The sequence below is a fragment of the Papaver somniferum genome, chromosome 3 (genome assembly GCF_003573695.1).
Source record: "Papaver somniferum cultivar HN1 chromosome 3, ASM357369v1, whole genome shotgun sequence".
NCBI classification, from domain to species: domain Eukaryota; kingdom Viridiplantae; phylum Streptophyta; class Magnoliopsida; order Ranunculales; family Papaveraceae; genus Papaver; species Papaver somniferum.
In genome coordinates, this window is record NC_039360.1 from 65,840,711 (window position 1) to 65,856,888 (window position 16,178).

The following is a 16,178-nucleotide window of genomic DNA, read 5'->3' on the forward strand; positions in this document are numbered from 1 at the left end:
ACACAGGTACATTCTAACCAAATAAACTCTCATGTTACTGATGAATGTACTCCATATGTTTATAAGAATGCTTTTGGTAAATCTAAATCTAGAAAATGGATTCCCATCCATTGTGATCCACTTGAACCAATTACAAGAGGTCCCAGATTTAATCCTTAGAGAAACCCTTCAAAAGGATATGCAAAACAAGCTATGTCTTATTCTTCTAAATTGAGTGATAATCAAAGAAGGAAGGCTAAACAAAAGCAATGTCCATTTAATGAGCTGAATGCTCATACTTGTGCTAATTAATCACAAGGTTGATATCTCACCCACCAAAAATCCTAGTTGTGTGAGAATTGAATAGGTATACTCTGTGCAAAGTAACTGTGATTATCTAGCTATTTTCTTATCGTTCTTAGATAGATAATCAGTCGCATACTTTTACATGAGTATTTTATCATTTCTATTGTATTGTTTTTTGTTTGTCTTGACTTTCAAAAACTACATGTTTTGTGTTGGGCCCTCGTAAGGGTACATGTACGGTTTTGGACTTAGTCCCATATACCTACCTTTAAACCCTAATTCCCTCAAAATGTTTATATACCTTTCCTATTGAGTTAAAACTTACACTATAGGTATCTTATCAATGGTTTCTTCTTCATGGGATTTGCCTGAAGACTTTGTTGATAATGATATATATTTTGAGTTTGATAAAGAGAAGGGAACTCTTGTTGAAGTTGAAGGATCTTTTCCTCAATCTCCTGTTTCTTACTCAGATATTGGGGAGAAGATTCCAACAAAGGTGATCATTAATTTTCAGCAACTTGTTGGAACAATAAAGTGTCTTGATGCTGTAAAAACTGAGTTAAAAAAAGGTTAACTGCAACCTTGTTAAAGAACCTCTCAAAAAGAATGTTTCCTCAAAAGTTGACGAGGTTGCTGTCGCTCATAAGCTCGATGATCACAAAACTCATGAATCCCCAGAACCGTCCATCTGATTGTTAGTGTCTGGGTTTTGGCCTAAGAGTCTGTTTTTTGATTTAGACACCTAGTAAATCTTCTTTTTGATTAGTTGGAAGAATAACTAGCGTTTTGAATAGCGAAGATTGTGACCACACATAACTATTTTTGTTTTCATCTTCTTATATTATTTTTTAGGTTTATTGGTTTTTAAATTCTAAAAATATTTGGAGGATGATATTATTGCAGTATTAATCTGTTTTGAAGTATTGCAATATTTTTATGGGATATGTATTGTTTGCGTCCGTGAACTTGGAGGTCCCATATTGTGTCAAAAGTAAAGTCGATCATAAATTGATATTCGTATTGATGAAAGGACGAATGGACTTTTGACAATTACAAAACTTATGCCTATGCAATCATTTATTTGATGGAAAATAAGATGAAATCTTTTGTTCGACAAGGATAAAGTCTATTATGTCGTTATGCAAATAGTGATGGAAAATAAAATAGATCCTTGTATGTTATCCACGATATTGATCTTCATTGATCCATTTTGTTATGTTTTACCCTGAAGGCTCCATTGTGTATCTTATGTTGAGCACCTTACAACTATGTCGATTAATATTGAAAGCCCGAGTGATACAAAGAGTTAGGACACTCTATCTCTCGCAGAATGAGCCGCTTCCTACGGAAACAGAGTACATGATTCTTACCTCTGGCATTATTAATGAGTAATGGGAGGTTCCAGAGCCTTGTTGGTTGTTCCATGAGATGCTATATGTTGAGCATTTTTGAACTAAATTAATCATCTTGATTGGTTATTTAGTTATTTGCTCCAAAAGTCTTCTTTTGTCGAGCAAAATCTTTTGACAATTAAATTGATTGCTTCGGTGATTAGTTTGGTTGTGTATTCCAATTATATTGATTATAGGTTCTCTTGTAATTAATCCAGTTGAGTTTTTCATATATTTCACAAGTTCTTGTGTTGAGTATATGAACGGCTATACTAATCATGTTCTATTGGTTGATGTAGTCGTATATTCCGTAAGGTTTTCCTTATGTTGAGTATTTGAACGATTAAGGTAGTCATCTCCGTGTGGTTATCTTAGTCGTAGCTCCGTGAGTTTTCTTATGTTGAGCACAATCAATTAAATTGATCACTTTTGTGGTTGATTTAGTTGTGTATTCCAATTAAATTAATGGGTTTACTTGTGATTAATTTGATTGAGTTTTGGATATAAAAAATCATTTCCATGGTTTTTGGTGTCCAATTAAAAAAAAATCTTTCTTTTCTTTCGAAATTAAGGTCGCTCTTGTTATTCTTTCGGGAATGACATCAAATGGGGGAGAGTTCTTTTGAACTTGTGCTTAATGGTAATATCTTGCGGGGTGTGTGGCTGTGGAATTTTATAGGGGTTATCTTGTATCTTAAAACTCCTTTATGAATGCATTTAGCTTCGGCTTTATGATTGCATCTAAATTAAGTTGGTATGTATTTTTTCTTTCAGTCTATGAAATGTTTCTTGTGGAAATTTCATTATGATCCCGTTATTTTACCTTTGCCAATTTTTATTGACAAAAAGGGGGAGAAATAATGAAGTTCACACTACAAATACATATGGTTTTCGGATCATCGTGTAAGGGGGAGTGGTTTCCATGATCGAGATGGAGTATTGACTAAGGGGGAGTGATACATATCACCATAGTATTATTGTTATAGTCGTGATGCAACTGGACTTTGATGTTACATAATGATACTATGACACTGTATAATAATGATCGAGAATCTCGATTTCTCTCATTGTTATAGATACGGATCTTCAACAACGGTGGTGCTAAACTTACAACCTTTGGGATCATTGGAGTACCTGAAAGGACGAAGATTTCAAGGAACATTGAAGATTAGACTATGGAATATGAGCCACTAAAGTTTATCTTTTTTGTATTCCATATGTATTAATAGTTTTGTCACTAAAATTGACAAAGGGGGAGATTGTTAGATCATATCTCGGTGGACCTCGCATGCGTTGCTATATCAAGCATGTTTGTCAATGTTAGTGATCAAAACTATGAGTCTTGATTTCTAGTCTATTATAGCTAAGTCTCGGACTAGGATAGAAAAGTGTAGTTGAGCTCAAGGACTTCATGGAGATTCATCATACAACGACGAAGATCTACTCAAGGAACCGTGTAACTTCATCAACAAAAAGGTATGCGGAGACTTGAACTTATCTATCACTCAAAAGTCTATCTATTTTATCTCCTACTTCTTATGAGACAAAAAGTCATATGTTATATAGACTGGAAATTACACATTTGACATTTCGATCTGAGTATTCACTACTTATATTTTTCTCAAAATCGTGTGTTGGTAAAGCATTTCGCTTTGATCAAGTTTATCTTCACCTAGTGACAAAAGTCATGAAAAGTTTCAATTACTTTGAGAATTGCTCTGACGTGAAACATTTTGTGAATAACGGCTATATAACGTCCTCTGAGAATGTCTCAATGATTGGAATGAGAGTTTAGATTACATAAACATGTATTCCTTAATCCGAAGTTTTCGAACTTTGTTGATTGAGAGAAACCGGAGGAATTGGCTTTGCCAAGTCCGCGAACTCAGTTTGCGAACTCAGTCCGCGAACTCAGTTTGCGAACTCAGTCCACGAACTGACGGAAATTCTCTTGCCGAGAATTTCTGCTGGGATTTTCCAAAAACTCGTTTGCGTGTTTAGTCCGCGAACCTAGTCCGCGAACTGGCGGAAGTCTCTTTGCCGAGAATTTCTGCTGAGTTTGGAAAAATTTGCCAGTTGCCTTAAGTCCGCGAACTTGTTTGTGAGCTTAAGTGGTTATGATCTAAAAATATGCTCTGAACATGAAACTTAAATTACTAAGGAATGCTTTATGCAAATCGTGGCTATAAAGTTCATGAGCCGATTCATCGAATTGAATCATCTTTGTTTCAATTTTTTCTTGTATAATTACATAAGATCTCATAGCAATTGAACAACTCTCTAACTAGTTCATTTGAGTCAATTGAACTAGTTATGGTGAAGAAGAACTAGGTTAATATAAATTGCTCATATGGTTGACCTTTTGGGTTACTATGTTGAACCAACATACACGTACACGTTTGGGCATGGTTTTCACAAACCCAGTAAACGTCTACCCAAGTGTGTGTGACAAGCTAAGTTTTCGATCTGACGGTTGAGAAATATTAGCTTGAATCTAAATCAGGTTCATCTAAAGGTGAATATGGATTGATTTGTAACTAAGACAAAACCCTGATTTGAAGGCTATATAAAGGAGACATCTAGCATTGTGCAAAACTAATCCCCACACGTCTGTGTGATGCTAGTGCGCTCGCTAGAGTCGATTCTCCTTTAACCTTTAGTATTCTTCTCTAAAACCAGGTTAACGACTTAAAGACTTCATTGGGATTGTGAAGCCAGATCGACACTACTTTTATCGTAGTTGTGTGATCTGATCTTGCATCTTCTATCGTACGAGTACAATCTTTGATTGGCTTGAGATCGTGAGAGTTCTCCGATAGGCAAGATAAAGAAGTCACAAACATCTTCGTCTCACTGTTTGTGATTCCTCGACAAACCGCTTGTGTATTCAAGAAGGATTGTTGAGAGGTGATTGATTAATCTAGGCTGTTCTTCGGGAATATAAGACCGGATTATCAATTGGTTCCTATTCACCTTGATTTTATATCTTAAGACGGAACAAAACCTAGGGTTTTTCTGTGGGAGACAGATTTATCCTTTGATAGACTATTCTGTGTGATATAGATTTGTTTGTTATCAAGTCTGCGATTTTGGGTTGCAGAAACTCTTAGTTATGGGTGAGATCAGCTAAGGGAATCAAGTGCGCAGTATCCTGCTGGGATCAGAGGCGTAGGAGTACAACTGTACCTTTAATTAGTGGGAGACTGCATGGGTTCAACTATAATCCAGTCCGAAGTTAGTTTGGAGTAGGCTAGTGTCTGTAGCGGCTTAATACAGTGTGTATTCAATCTGGACTAGGTCCCGGGGTTTTTCTGCATTTGCGGTTTCCTTGTTAACAAAACTTCTGGTGTCTGTGTTATTTCTTTTCCGCATTATATTTATATAATTTAAATAATACAGGTTGGCGTTAAAGATCATCAATTGGAAATCCAACCTTTGGTTGTTGATTGATATTGATTGATCCTTGGACATTGATCTTTCGTACCGTCCAAGTTATCTCGCTTTGATACTCGCAGATTTCCGTTTGCTTGAGTAAAGACCAAATAGAGAGATTGAGATATAAACTCTTTGATATATCTTTTTATTGATTGAGTCTAACTGTCTAGTTGATTCTCATAAAAAGTATATTGGAGTTTGTCCATACATATTGCTAAGCGAAATATTGGGTGGTGTTGTTAGACCCCCGCTTTTTCACTCTGAACTTCTGCAAGCGTCTTGAGATATATACTCTCCAACAGAGATTCATAATCCGTGCCTTCGTTCTTATTCTGCGGGTATTGCGACATCCCTGGCGAGTCTGTCTCCCTGTGAAACTGCTTCGGCCCCTCATCGCTGGTCAAGTTTCGTTGATTGTTTCCTTTCGGCTCGTATCCGATGTGGTTACCTGTCCTGTCTGTACCACCGTTGCCGAAAGTACAGATCTCACATAAAGACCCGATATCATATTTATCGTTAATGGTGTTCTCCTGAGTGTTAGCCGTCTCCTTCCACAACCGGCTTATCATGCTTCTCAAAAGACAAAGCATCTCGTTCTGACGTTTGGCGATATCAGCCTGACTTGTGAGGACATCTTTTAACACCCTAGATATGTCTTCCGCGGTGACTGCGCTTCGATCATTCATGGCTTTCGAAGGGCTTGGATGACAAGGATGTATCATGGAGTGGAAGCTGATATTTGGGGTTTGAAATGAAATCGGATTAACGAATGTGTTTAGACCTAAAATCCACCCTGAGAAGATTGATATGAAATTGAAATTTTTTTTTGCAACCGAGAGATTAATCTCCCACTATGGTCGCAATTGTTTATGGGTAAAAACTGATTCTGATGTTTTTGGTAATTTGGGTTGTGTTGAATGAGAAACGAATCTAAACACTAAACAAATGCACTGCACGGGAATGCTTTTAGGTTGGAGAAATCAATCTGTAAGACTCTGGCCTAAACCAAGAAATGACTATTCCAGATTCAATTCGATCACAAGGCGAAGGAGAAGGGTTGATCTTAGGGAGGGAAGCGGAGAAGGTGTTTGAGATCAGAGTGTTGAATTATGAAGGTGTGGTTGTTTATGACTTATGTATCAGAAAATAATTTCTGGCTACTTGTGTTGATAACACTTTAGTTCTTATTTGAATAGGTTGAAAACCTATTTATACAAGATATTTGAGCGCAACCCTGATCTCGTAGGAAGTAGAGAAAGTTAAGTGGTGGAGTAATGGAGTTGTGTAAGAGGTGGTGAACATTGCGTGATCACACCTTCATTCACTACTCCATCATTGTTAACCGTTCGTCTTTTCCTAACACGTTCTCGTAACGAGCGCGTTGCACGCTGCACGCTGTAAACCGCCAGACCAATACCCAGTAAGCATCCGCCAGTTTGTGATATGTTTGATGTCTCGAATAAGTGGGTCAAGTCGTGGGACCCACCGCGGAGAATAGCATGGTGCTATTAGGTGAAACAACTAAGTTGTTTATGAGGCCAAAATAAAATATGTATGTATTCGACGCATATAAAGCAGCCCAAATTAATCGATGTGTATGAAGCATCATTGTTTTTGAGATTGATTGAATAAGTCGCGAATATGCGTCTTAAAAGTGGAAGCGTGATCGATCTCATTTGGGCGATCTTTTGGTGGCTCTAGGGGCCCGCCATTACTTGGCTAATCGCCTCATGTGGAAGAAGGATGGTCGGTCTTTACAATGTTGCTTTGCTTGTTTTCTAAAAATAGATCTATACCATCCAACTAGGCTGGCGAAGTTGGATGGTCGTGATCGTTTGCGGCAGTTTCATACTGTCGTTGACGCAACTCTAGGGTATAAGGAGCCGTGTGGCCCACCCCTCTTTGGGCGGTGTTTCAAAATTTGCGCGTTCGTCCTACTTTGGGTGAATGATTCTATGTGTTCCAAGCTTTCTATAAGCAAGTCAATCGACCAACGATGGAGTTGGGTCGACGGTGAACACGTTAACATCTTGTTGGTTGTCTAAAATCGGATCTGGGTCATTCAACTAGGCTGGCAAAGATGGACAACCATGATTGATTTGCGGTAGTAATGCATTGTCGCAAACACCGATTAGGGTTTTAGAGCATCCACGTCCAAGCTACTTTGGGCAAACGATTTAGTATGCTCTGGTTTGTCCATGGAGAGGTCGATCGACCAAGGGAGAAGTTGGGCCAACGGTGAACACGTTGGCACTTCTTTGGTTGCTCGAGGTACGATCAAAGTCGTCTAACTAAGCCGGTAAAGTTGGACGGACACGATTGATTTGCGACAGTTGTAAACTTCCACAACCCAAATTTAGGGTTTTGAATGCAGCGTGCCTGCTCGAGTTTGGGTGATCGATTTAGTGCCCTATAGGTTGCCGCCGGCAAGTCGCGTTCAGGGGGATAGCGGGGCTGCTAATGATCATGCTGATGCTTATTTAATCATTTGTGGGAAGATTTAAGCCGTCCAACTAGGCTGGCAAAGTTGGACGGTCGTGATGCATATTGAGACTCTTCTTAACAGTCTCGGCTCGTTCGAGCTATTTTTGTACAGCGTGATTACCCATATTTGGGAGTTGGCGTTTAAAGCGCTTGTGGCTGATGGAGTGGAACTCGACCGACTAGGGCACTAGTGGGCCCGCCGGTGGTCATTGCGGTGATCGCCTAATTCTGTTAGGAGTAAGCTATGCTTGTTAAATCGTGCGTTCAAGTTGTATGGCCGTGATTGTTTTCTGAGACTGAAATTAATAGTCTAGATTTTCTTTAAGAAAATTAAACGTGTTCGATTGTCTTTAATTAAAAGTGTGTTAATACGAGATTCTTGTAGCCTATGCGGGTATTTTGTGCAGATCTCAACTCCGGCACTTCGGGAGATTCATGCTACTCTGCTGAGAGTGAACACTTATCGTCATGTATTGTCAATTATGAGAGTTCGGATGAGAACATAGCACGGAAAATACTGGGCGAATTATGCATTAATTATTAATGCGATATGTTGAAATTTATAGGGTATCTGGGATTGATGCACCGATAAACTTCATAAACGTATCGAATTGCTCAACACATGTATATATATAAGTAAAGAGGTTTGAAAACTCATTACTTTCTAAATGGCCTTTACTCCTTTGCAGGATAACAACGCATTAAATAAGGGATTTTACAGTTTTGACCCTAAATTGAAAACCACCGTCAACAGTCATTTACTTTACTTTTCCGCATTATAAATATTTTACTATAATTAAAGTAAATTGCACTTAGATGTTAATTCCTAATCACTTGATATTGATCATATAGTAAATCAAGTTGACCATAACTATTATCAAGTGAATATCAAGTTGTCGTATTGTCTCGACTTTGTCCATAGACGATCATACTTGGTATCGGACTTGTAGGTTGAAACAAAAATATTGTGGTGTATTTGGGTACCCTCGTCTTTTCAATTGGTATCAGGGTAGGAAAACACGAAAAGATCTAACAATCTGTGTTTGGTGCGATCAAACCTATAAGTAATGAATTCGAGTTCTCACGAATCGATTTTGGTTAACGTACCTCAAATATTTGACGGAACAAACTATCTATGGTGGAAATATGCTATGAAATATTTTCTTCAATCGTGCAATTTTAATACTTGTCTATTAGTCATTCATGGTTATAATCTCCCGAAAATTGAAGGTTCGGAAACCGAGTTTAAACGCTTAGTGGATTATACAGGCGAAAAAAAAGGCATTTGCAAAGCAGAACTCAGATGGTTTGAATGCTATTATACATGCTGTAAGCCGTGACATACAACATCATGTATCCACATGCCGAACTTCATAGGAAGCTTGGAATAATCTTCAGATCGTATTTGAAGGTAACACATCAGAAAAGGAAGCTAGACTTCAAAGTCTTACTTCTGATTGGGAAAACCTTCGAAAGGATGAAAACGATACTTTTGAAGAGTTTCATATTAAACTCTTTGAGATAATTAATGCTTCTTTCTCACTTGGAAAGACTATTTCTAAAAAAGACATAGTATGCAAGATTCTCAGATCGTTTCCATCTAGATAAGAATCTAAGAAGCATGCAATCATGGAGGCAAATGATCTTTCAACTTTCTCTCGAAGCACACTTGTTGGGAAGTTAAAGATCTTTGATCATGAATCACAATCTATTCAAGCTAAAGGAATCACTTTTAAAGCTGAAAATTTTCCAAAAGCTCATGTGGAGAAAAATAGATTGTTAGATGATTCTGATGAATTGATTGCAGAAGATTATGATAATGATGTAGAACTAAAATTATCACTGATTACAAGACAATTTCGGGATCTCTTAAGGAAAAGTAATAAGAGATTTGTAAAAGATAATCATCGTACTTCTCTCCCTCATGATCGAGTTCCAATCAAGAACAAAAAGTATCAAGAAGAAGATGATGAATATCAGCCTAAATGCTTCAAGTGTAAAGGTTTTGGTCATTTGGCTAAAGACTGTCTGAATCTAAGGAAATACACTGGAAGCAAGGCATTAGCTGTAACTCTAGATGAGACCTCTGATTCATACAACTCTGAGGAAGAGGAAACAACTAATATTGCACTAGTTGTTAATTTAACTCCCTCGTATTTCATTATTGATTTAACCATTTTAAAAACGGGCATGTCTTCCGATGATGAAAAATCATCTAATGGTGCAAGGAAAAATAAGACAAAGTGCAAAACTGTCTCAAAAACAAGGATTGCTAAGAAGTGCATATGCAATTCCAACCAATCTCCGGAAACTTCGTTAAATCGAGGTACCAAGAGAAGCTATTTGAATCATACATCACTAGATCAAGAACATCTTGTTGGTTCTGCTAAATCCCATGATGAGAGAAAATCTTATACCAATACCACCTAATCGGTATTAGATTGCATCCTCACCTTGTGTGCCGACTATGTGTGTGAGGAAACAAAAATCAAGGAACTTATGTGTAGATTATGGGAATAAATCTAGTAATTGAAAATATATTTTAAGATATTCGTATTTATAGGAATATTATATTTTCGGTAGTATGAAAAATATCTTTCAAGATTTCAAAAGGATTCTTCTTATCCTCTGGTTATTACTTGTCTGAACCATGAGTAAGGATCCAATGTCTTCTCTTGCAATGGTGCTTGATCTAAAAGAGTTCTTTAAGAATAAGTCGGCACCATCTCTTGATGCAGATAAACCGAAGAGAAAGATCAAAAAGAGAGATTGGCTTAGCAAGAAGGAAAGAGAGAATATACTGAAGAAAGATCAATGTATTGAAACAGATTCTTCCTTTGTTGTTTGGAATATGATCCAAAGGCCTTTCTATTCACGTGCGTGACTCTAGAAGACGAAGACGTTGGGATACTGAGGGAACTAAGTAGCTAGGGGTAGTCTTCTTGGTCTCAACTATACGAATTTTGTTTAGATTATGTATAAAGGATTAATTCTGAGAGTATTCAAAACTGGACTAGGTCCCGAGGTTTTTCTGCATTTGCGGTTTCCTCGTTAACAAAATCTTAATGTTCCATTTACTTTAATTTTTCGCATTACAATTGTTTTATTATAACTAAAGTAAATTACACTTATACGTTAATTCCTAATCACTTGATATTGATCCTATAGTAAATCGATTTCGGACCGTAACTATTATCAAGTGAATATCAAGTTGTCGTATTGTCTCGACTTTTTCCATAGACGATTACACTTGGTATCGGACTTATAGGTTGAAACAAAACGATTGTGGTGTATTTAGGTACCCTCGTCTTTTCATGTAGCATTACCAGTGTACTTGTTAAATGATTCATCATATAACAACTTCAATGAACCAACAAGTGGTGCCCGAGTACATGTACCTGAGAAAGAAAAGAAACTTTTTAGGGACTTTTGCAATACTCATTAGTTTTTCTTTTCAATCTTTATAATGTTATGTAAAAGAAAAAAACTTAAATAAACTTAATTTAAGAAACTTATAAACCAAATCTTTAATTTTTTGTTTTTACCTAATTTCACTTTACTAAATCTTTTTAAATAAACTTAAACCGTTAAAAGGGGTATGTATTTCCTTAAAAAACTTATACTTGATAGGGGTCCGGTGGTGATATCCAGTTTGTATCTTCCATAAATCTTGAGTCACAAGAGGAGGAAGATATGCATAGATCGAGTAAAGATATCGTTTACTTAATAGTGCATTAGTAAAGATATTAGAACTTCGTCACATTGACTTCTATAACGAGCGACATATGTTAACCGAAGATAACTAAAACCTGGATTTGCTGGGTTTCTGTATAATCTTGGAAATTGATGTCCTGGATACACTTCTGGAAAGTTATTGTTATTGTGTCTAAACAGAGTATCCATCTATAAAAGAATAAATATTACCACATTAGTATTTCATAAAAAAACAACAACAAAAAAGACAAATAGAGGATTGGTGTTTTTCAAAATAGAAACCATCGTAAAAACAAACAAAAACAGAGGATTGTTGTGTTTCAAAATAGAAGCACAAACATAGAACAAGGAGCTTACGTGATAAAGGAGCTTACTTGATTTCTTGATATCTAAAGGAGCTTACCCAGTCTGTTTTAAACGGGGAATTATGGCTCATTTTGTTTAGTTGATATCAAAAAAAGCCCACTTAGTTTGTTTTAGAAGGGGAATCATGGCTCATTTTGTTTAATTGATATCTAAAGACATGTGATTAATTACCTCAAACACCTCTTCCTCAAAAAAAAGAAAAAAAACTCAAAAAAAACTCAAAAAAAACTGAAGATATATCTCATTTAATAGTGCATTAGGAGTGTTTGGTTCACTAATATCCAGAACTTCGTCACATTGGCTTCTAAGACGAATGACATATGTTAACCGAAGATAACTAAAACCTGGATTTGATGGGTTTCTGTATAATCTTGGAAATTGATGTCTTTAGATACCGAATAAACAAAATAACTAAATAATATGAGCCATGATTCCTCATCTAAAACAAACTGAGTAAGCTCCTTTAAATATCAAGTAAACAAAATGAGCCATAATTCTCCTTCTAAAAAAACTGAGTAAGATCCTTTAGATATCAAGAAATCAAGTAAGCTCCTTGATATGTATGTGTGTGTTTCTGCTTTGAAACACAACAATCCTCTGTTTTTGTTCGTTTTTACGATGATTTTTATTTTGAAAAACACTAGTCCTCCGGTTTTTGTTTGCTTTTAGGATCCTCTATTTTTTTTTAAAGTACTAATGTGGTAATGTTTTTTCTTTTACAGATGGATACCATGTTTAGATATCTTTACTCGATCCATGCATCTATTTCTCCTCTTGTGACTCGAGAGTTATGGAAGATACAAATTGGACATCACCACCCCTATCAGGTATATAAGTTTTCTAAGAAAATAAGTACATCTTTTAACAGTTTAAATTTATTTAAAAAGATTTGGTAAAGTGATATCAGGTAAAATATAAGATTAAATATTTTGTTTATAAGTTTTTTTGAAATTACGTAAAAAGAAAGATTAAAGATTTGGTTTATAAGTTTGTTAAATTAAGTTTATTTAAGTTTTTTTTCTTCTTTTACAATAAATTAAAAAGATTGAAAAGAAAACTACTGAGTATTGCAAAAGTACCTAAAAAGTCTCTCTTCTTTTCTTTCTCAAGTGCGTGTTCGGGCTCCATCCGCTGGTTCATTGAAGTTTTTTTGCGATAGAGCGTTTAACAAGTACACTGGTAGTGCCACATATGCTTTCAATTTAAGAGATTAACCTCTTAGAGTCTTAGTAGCTGCTGGTATTGATTCAGCAGTAACCGTGAGTGCACAACACCACGAACTTGAAGGTCAATACTATGGATGTGAAAGAACCGTTGCAAGAGGATTCTCAAACAGACACATTATCATATGCAGTGATAGTAGATATATAATAGAAATGTTAAAAAAGTCCATGAACCCTATTTACCGTTTATCGATACATGAAAGGTTAAAAGTTATTGGGAAAGCGAGTATGCAACTGTTTAAAAAGTTGGTTTCTTACATTAGGTTGAAATACATATCCTAGATGTAGATAAAAGTTTGTGTTTCAACCGTGAAGAACAAACACATACCCTAGATGTAAATAAATCCGGCATAGCCGTTCTGGGTTTGTTTTTTAGTTACGAAGAACAAACACATTTTCTAACCATGGATGAATTAATCAAGTCGTATATGGATTTTTTTTTTCTTCAATTATGAAGACAAACACATATTCTAGATGTAGATAGATATTTCCTAGCCGTAAATGCATTCGACCAAGCTGTAGATGGGTATGTTCTTCAATTAGAAAGAAAAAATGCATTTCCTAGTCGTAGATAAATACTTCATAGGCATACAATCTCCAGTCTTCAATCTCCGACGGTGTTCGGTGATTTCTAATACTCAACTATACACTTCCAATCCTAGTCCGAAATTGGATTAAGTAGACTAGAAATCAAGATATAATTTTGATCAACTAAATTTGACAACAAGCTTGAGATAACAAAACTTGCGAGTTCGACCGAACAACGTTCTAACAGCTACTATCTTTAGCGGTTTAATACAGTTTGGTGTTCATATCTGGACTAGGTCCCGATGTTTTTCTGCAGGTGCAGTTTTCCCCGTTAAGAAAATTTTTAGTGTCTTGTGTTTTGCCTTTTCCGTATCATATTGTTTTGTCTTTATAATAGGAATAACATAAGTAGTACTTAATCAATCTAGTTAAGTTAAGTCCTTATTAATTGAGATAAAAAAATAAGGCATGTTGAATTTGTATCTTGAAAGATAGATTGCAAGTTTCATATTTTCTAGATTTCGGATCCTCTTGATTTGGATACGACTAGATTGAAATTGGATATTTGTTTTTGATATCATCCAAGAACTCTTCCACACAATCAGGTTCACGGATTTTTAAGTCTAAACATTTTGGTTATGGAAGAGAAAGATAAAAACCTTATACATATACACATATTGTTCAAGGATATTTTCTTTAGATCTACTTGTAATTTCATTAGGTTTTGTCCATACATGTCGCCAAACGAAAAAGTTGGTAGCGTATTTCGTATCATCTCCTTTTCACAATGTTCAAAAAAAAAATGTCGAGAAACCGAGGTTACTTTCATCTCGAACCAGCATGTTTCCTTAGAAGTCAATTCCATGAAATATCCTACTTTAGATAACTTAGATTGAATAATTTACTCTTACATCTCCAGATTAGCGTGATTGATAATATTAACACGATTATATAATTAATATACGATAATAAACAGTCACACACGACAAAAAAAAAAGATTACGTGATTCACCTACCTTTTGTAGGATACGCATCCATGGCCAAAACCACCTCGAGAATCTTTCAGTATCATAACAAGTTATTACATCGATACACATCATATAATGAAGTAGTTACATAACCCATTAACGATAAACAACTTAGAAACAATAAGACAGATTACGATGAGTTTACCTCTTCCATAAACCTCCACCACCATGGTTTCTTCGACTTTAGATAAGAACCATGACGAACATCATGAATTATATCTTCTCCCATATGAATCCTAGATTACTCACGTACTTGTTTCTTTCTGCAAGCCACTCTTTGCACATAGATTTTTCCTCATCACCAACCATTGTAGGACACAACGATTATGACTCTCACCGCTTGTCAAGAGGATTGAAAAGACGAGGGTACCCAAATATACCTCAATCTAAAACTTTTTCACCAATAAGTCCTTTCTCCGAAAGTGATTGTTTATGGACTGAGTCGAGACAATACAACGAATCGGTTCACACTTCGTGTGATATATACTAGTCGTAGATGGATCCACCAAGCCATAGATAGGTCATGGGTTTGTTCTTCCAAACAAAAAAAAGTTATAGATCGATTTTTTTCAACAAAAAAAAATGATAATAAAAGTTGTTAATCGATTTTTGTCAAAATAAAATAAAATAAAATAAAGTTATTAACCGACATAAGTTAACAACATGGTTGAAGGGTGATACGGGTATGTTCTTCAATTAGAAAGAAAAATACATTTCCTAGTCGTAGATAAATACTTCATAGGCATAGGTTGATATATACTAGTCGTAGATGGATTGACCGAGCCATAGATAAGTCATGGGTTTATTCTTCCAAAAGAAAAAAAAGTTATAGATCGATTTTTTTCAACAAAAAAAATGATACTAAAAGTTGTTAATCGATTTCTGTCAAAATAAAATAAAATAAAGTTATTAATCGATATAAGTTAACAGCATGGTTGAAGGGGTGATATGGTAATGCAATTTATTCAAGGTTAACTTAATCATTTACTATATGCTAAGACAACCCTTATCCCACTACCTATACAAAATAATCCTCTTGCAACCCCTTCAAAATTTCTGGTTTTGGAGTTGCTTTCTAAGCCTTTCAATAATATGGTTTGGAAATGAAAAATGTGGGTAAATACAAGTTCAATCCACTGAACATGGTAAAAATTGATAAGGCGTATATTATATTAGCATGAGATGAGAGGTGACTTCTGAGTGGAGTCGTTGAAAATTTGCATCCCATAACTGGGTCCAACCCCCCTAAGAAAAACTAGCCAAATTGACCAATTTCATTGTTGAATCAACTGTTATCCCCAATACCAAAGTCCATCTCGGTTCCATCCATACTTGATATCTGAGAAAATGGGGAATCCAGTGCTTCTGAAAGAAGATATGTAGATCAGAGAAACTCTTGATGAAGTAACCCTAAATTCTTCACAAGATGGAAATAAAAATGTTAATCGATCTTGTATCTACTGATAAATTGCGCTTTCAATATTAAAATCGAGTGAAAACGCTTTGAAGTGTGGTTCAGGAGATATAATCGAGTTAAAATGCTAACTATTATTGAAAAAAGTGGAAATCATCCAGTTGTTGTAACTTTCTCTAGTATCCTCTGTAGGCAGCTCACAGTTGTCTTGTTTGAAGCTTTGAATCTTCATGAGAAGGTTCTTTGGAATGGTGACTATTCAACGCGCTGGTTCATTGTGAAGCAAACAAAATATAACGCTGGACTT